Genomic DNA, 6000 nt, shown 5'->3' with positions numbered 1-6000 from the left:
AGCCCTAATGCCACCGGTCAATCTTGTCAATTGCATTCCCATGATTCCTTATACCAATTCTTGTGTCATCACGAGTCCTCGTTCCTAGAGAAACAAGGAATGATGGGAATTCCAATGGTGTAAATCTTAGATCAGAATATTTAGGCATGCCTCAATTCTCGGTGTTCCCTTTTTCCTCTAAAAGAATTATTCGCGATCATTTGGAGAATGATATCAATACTCCATCAACTAATTCTCTTTCTTCGCATTTGTTCAAGCATTGGATTGGTGCCTGTGGTGGCCTCTTCCGCATGCTTTAACTCAACACTCGTGTTTATGCTCGCCAATTAAAACCAAACCATCATACTAGACATAGATTAGAAAGAGATAAACAAAAGAAATGAACATATGAGAACCTAGGTAGGATTTCGTATCTGATAAGGAAAGAAATTGCAAGTTATGTATTCTCTTTCTTGGCTAAGCATAAGTATCAAATCGAATTGATTTAAACACAACGGTAGACAAAGAACACAAAATAAACAAAGGATATTAATGATAAGTCTAGGTTTACTAGTATGAGTCTTCATAAGTTCACAAAAATCTTGAAAGAACTGATAACTTGATTTCCCGCAAGGTAGAAAACTAAAATAATATGCTCATTAGGCTTAAATATTCAGTTGTATGCAGTTCTCATAGTATGGAAGCCTCATTCCATAAGAAGAAGAAACTAGAACCTAAATATAAATAAGCAAATAAAAAAAGATGAATAAACTAAAGTGAAATCAAGAACCAGAGAGGAGTTGATTGACCAAAAACTCTCACAGTCCCAAATTACTTCATTTTATGCATCCCAAACATCAAAATGTGCACATTCCTGCTTGGGTTAATCGAAAGCAACATAATTTCTCTATCACGCACATGGATTTGTGTCTCATCCTACTTGATCATCAAGTCACGCTCCAATGCCACTAATTAAGCTTGTCAATTATGTTAACACTTTAGCTCGTTTACTTCATTATATGACATCTAAAACATCAAAATGCATACATTCCCACTTGTATTAATCAAATGCAACATCATTTCTCCCTTATGCATGTGGATTTGCATCTCGTGCTGCTTGATTATCACGTCACACCCTAACGCCAGCGATCAAGCTTGTCAATTACATTCCCATGATTTCTTAACGAAAACAAGGAAACTTCGCATTAGCATACCTAATAACATTCCAGCTCAATTTACTTCATTATATGCTTGTCGAACATCAAAACGCGCTCATTCCCACTTGGATTAATAAAAAGCAACATGATTTCTCTATCACGTGCGTGGATTTGAGTCTCGCCCTGCTTGATCATCAAGTCATGCTCCAATGCCACTAGTGAAGCTTGTTGATTGAAGCTTATCAATTATGTTCCCATGATTCCTTAATAAAAATAAGAGGAGATTTATGTGGGCATACCTAATAACACTCCAGCTCAATTTACTTCATTATATGCTTGCCGAACAACAAAACGCACTAATTCCCACTTGAATTAATCAAAAGCAACATGATTTCTCCTTTACAAGCGTGGATTTACATCTCGTCCTATTTGATCTTCAAGCTAAGCCCCAATGCCACCAGTCAAGCTTCTTAATTGCATTCTTATGATTCCTTATGCCAATCCTTATGTCATTAGGACTCCTCGTGTATAGAGGAATAAAGAATAATGGAGACCCCAATGGTGCAAATCCTAAATTGAAATAATTAGGTGTGCCTCTATCCTCATCGTTTCCCACTTTTCTCTAGAAGATTCATCCGTGATTATTTGGAGAGTGACATCAATACTAGATCAACTTATTTTCTTTCTTCACATTTGTCCAGTCATTAGTTTAGTGCCAATAACTGTAGCTTCCACGCACTTTTACTCAGTATTCTCGTATTTACACTCACCAAATAAAACCAAACCATCATAATAGACAAAGATTAGAAAGAAAGGCACAAAAGAAATGAATAGAACGAGAACATAAGTAGGATTATGAATCTGATAAGGAAAGAAATCACACATTCTTTATTCTCTTCCATATGGCTAAGCACAAATATCAAATAACATGCTTACTAGCCTAAAAGAAAAAGAACCCAAAAGAAAGAAAAGACATGAGAGATAAGTTCAGGTTTGCTAGTACGAGTCTTCATAAGTCTACAAAGTTCTTTAAAGAACCCTTAACTTGACTGCTTGTAATGTAGAAGATTGAATAATATGTTCACTAGCCTAAAATTTTCGGATGCATACAACTTTCATAGTGCGAAAGCCCTTATTCTATAAGAATAAGAAACTACAAGCAAAATATATATAAATAAATCAAGAACCATAGAGCAGTTGACTAGTCAACAACTTTTTTAGTCCTAAGTTTTATGAGCCAACTTAACGAAAATAAGGGGAGATTTGCATGGGCCTACCTAATAACTTTCTGACCTAAATTAATTTATTATATGCATACCAAACATCAAAATGCTCGCATTCCCACTTGTATTATACTTGGATTAATTGAACATAACATGATTTCTCCCTTATGCACGTGAATTTATGGCTCATCTTGCTTGATCATTGAGCTAAGCCCTAATGCCACCGATCAATCTTGTCAATTGCATTCTCATGATTCCTTATACCAATCCTTGTGTTATCAAGAGGCCTCATTCCTAGAGGAATAAGGAATAATAGAGATTCCAATGGTGCAGATCCTGGATTGTAATATTGGGGCGTGCCTCGATTCTCGATGTTCCCTCTTCACTCCAAAAGAATCGTCAGTGATCATTCGAAGAATGATATTAATACTCCATCAACTAATTCTCTTTCTTGGCATTTTCCCAAGCATTGGGTCGATGCCTATGATTGCCTCTTCCATACGCTTTAACTCAACACTTGTGTTTATGCTTGCTAAATAAAACCAAACCATCATAGTAGACATAGATTAGAAAAAGATGAATAAACGAAATGAACATATGAGAACCTAGGTAGGATTTCATATTTGATAAGAAAAGAAATTGCAAGTTCATTATTCTCTTCCATGGCATTTTATTCGTATCTTTTATATCACTCTTTCTAATCTCTATCTAGTTTGATATTTTGCTTTTTATTTGGGAGCATAAACACGAGTGTTGATTGGAAGTGTGTGGAAGCAGCAGTCATAGGCACCGATACAATCTTAGACAAATGTGAAGAGAGAAGATTACTTGATTCACTTTGTATGGGCCTACTTAATAACACTTTGATCCAAATTACTTCAATATATGGTCCCAAACATCAAAAAGCTTGCACTACCACTTGTATTGTGCTTGGATTAATTGAAAAAACTTGATTTCTCCCTTATGCCTGTGGATATACGTCTCATCCTACTTGATCATCAAGCTAAGCCCCAATGCCACTAGTCAAGCTTATCAATTACATTGTCATGAGTCCTTATGCCAATCCTTGTGTCATCAGAAGTCCTCGTGCTTAGAAGAACAAGGAATAATGGAGATCCCAATGGTGGAAATCCTAAATCATAATATTTAGGTGTGTCTCGATTCCTGACGTTCCCTATTTCCCCTAAAAGATTCGTTCGCGATCGTTTGTAGATTGATATTAATACTCGACGAACTAATTTTATTTCTTCGCATTTGTCTAAGCATTGGATAAGTGCCTATGATTATTGCTTCCGCGTGCTTTAACTCAACACTCGTATTTATGCTTGGTAAATAAAACTAAACCATCATACTAGACATAGATTAGAAAGAGATAAACAAAAGAAATGAATGAATCATGATAGGAATGCAATTGACAAGCTTGACTGGTGGCATTGGGATGTAACTTGATGATCAAGCAAAATAAGATGCAAATCCAAATGCATAAGGAAGAAATCATGTTGCTTTCGATTAATACAAGTGGGAATGCACACGTTTTGATGTTTTGGAAGTCATATAATGAAGTAAATTGGGCCAAGGTGTTATTAAATATGCCCAAGCAGATTTTTCCTTATTTTTGTTAAGGAATCATCAAAACATAATTGACAAGCTTCACTAGTGACATTGGAGCGTGGCTTGATGATCAAGCAGGACAAGACACAAATCAACGTGCGTGATGGAGAAATTATGTTGCTTTCGATTAATCGAAGCAGGAATGTGCACATTTTGATGTTTGGGACACATAAAATAAGGTAATTTAGGCTGGAATGTTATTAGATAGGTCCACGCGAATTATCTCTTATTTTTGTTAAGCTAGCTCATAAAATTTAGGACTATGAGAGTTGTTGGCCAGTCAACTCCTCTATGGTTCTTGATTTGACTTTAGTTTATTCATCTTTTTTTATTTTCTTATTCATATTTAGCTTCTAGTTTCTTCTTCTTATGGAATAAGGGCTTCCGCACTATCAAAACTGCATGCAACCGAATATTTAAGCCTTGTGAGCATATTATTTTACTTTTCTGCCTTCCAGAAAATCAAGTTATTGGTTCTTTCAAGAACTTTGTAGACTTATGAAAGCTCACACTAACGAACCTAGACTTATCACTCACATCCTTTTTTTATTTTGTATTCTCTATCTATCATTGTGTTTAAATCAATTCGATTTGATCCTTACACAAATGAGAACATAGGTGATGCAAATCCTATTGGCAGTAGGAGTTCTACTCCAACAAAGAATCCTACTTCAAGTAGGATTCAACATCCAATTCATATCCATGGAGGCCCAATTACAAGGTCTAGGGCTAAGAAGATAAAAGAAGCTCCCAATGGGCTTATTCAAGACGTTTGGGCTAAGGACACATCAAAACTTAAGGAGTTGGATTCAACTTCAAGGCCTATTAATATAATTCAGTTTATTAGACTTGAATGAATCTAATATAAGTTTAATAAGCCTAAAGGAGCACATAAGGGAGTTTGGGCTTAATTAGCTCCACCAAATATGGCCCATGCCTGTGACTTAAAGAAACTAGGGTTTCTTACTCCTAATGGGTGGCTACATAGTATTTTAGGAGTATTAGGACTTTGATTTTAGTTATCTCTTTTAGTTAGGATGTTTATTTCTATCCGATTTGAGTTGTAATTCCTTAATAGCTTAGAATTAAGGTTTTCTAAAGGCTATAAAAGCCTAGTACGAATTTTCAAGTTTATTTATTGATGATTAATATATTTTATGAGTTTATACTCTATTATTAGTTCTTGTTTATAGCTAATTCAAACTTATCAAGCAATTCATTATTTGTGGTGTTCAAATCTGACTTATCAATTTGGAATCCATGCTAAATTGCAGCGTCTTCTACCTTTAATACCTTAGCTTTGATAGTTTAATATACTTGAAGGTGCTGAGGATTCTATTGATTTGGCTCTAGATAGATCTAGGCAATGAAATCAAACTTGCATACGGGTTTAATCCTTTGATATAGGTTAGGTTTGTATCATTTGGTAACAGAGCATTGACTTTTAAATCAGTTTACATATCTTTAATTTTCACATATTCCTTTTGTTATTTTCTTTTATCATTCTTCTCTATAGAAATCTCGTTCAAATGAAAAAAACAATCAGTTTCATTCTTGTGATCTTATTTAAATATGTTTTATGATTGTTTGTGATTAATTATTCTAATGACATTTTTACTTGTTCCAAATTCTTTAGTCAAGTACCTTCAAAAAAATGAAAATAAAAGGATAAAGAGATAAGAAGAAATCAAATGAAAGAAAATTGCCATTGTCAATCGCCTGTATGACCGATTCTATGATCGGTTCTCAAAAAAAAATTTATGCCTTTTGTTTTCTTCACTTATTAAGCTTAGTTAGTCTTTTATTACCTTTGTTCTTATGTCTTTCATTGTGTATAGGCCTAATCTTGTTTATTAAGTCTATTTTAGTTTTCTTATTTTGGTATTCTTGTGTGTGTTTTAAATCTGTTTTGGTGGTTATTGAATAGTTGTAATTTTGGTTGTTTGATAATTTATTGTTTTAGCCTTTATCAGGACCAAAGAGTAGAGATTGAGTGATAAAAGGCGAGCGGTGAGTTCACTAGAGGGTAA

This window comes from Ricinus communis, chromosome 9 (assembly GCF_019578655.1).
Source record: "Ricinus communis isolate WT05 ecotype wild-type chromosome 9, ASM1957865v1, whole genome shotgun sequence".
Taxonomy (NCBI): Eukaryota; Viridiplantae; Streptophyta; class Magnoliopsida; order Malpighiales; family Euphorbiaceae; genus Ricinus; species Ricinus communis.
The sequence above is the reverse complement of the archived record's forward strand: the minus strand, read 5'-3'. Positions refer to the sequence as shown.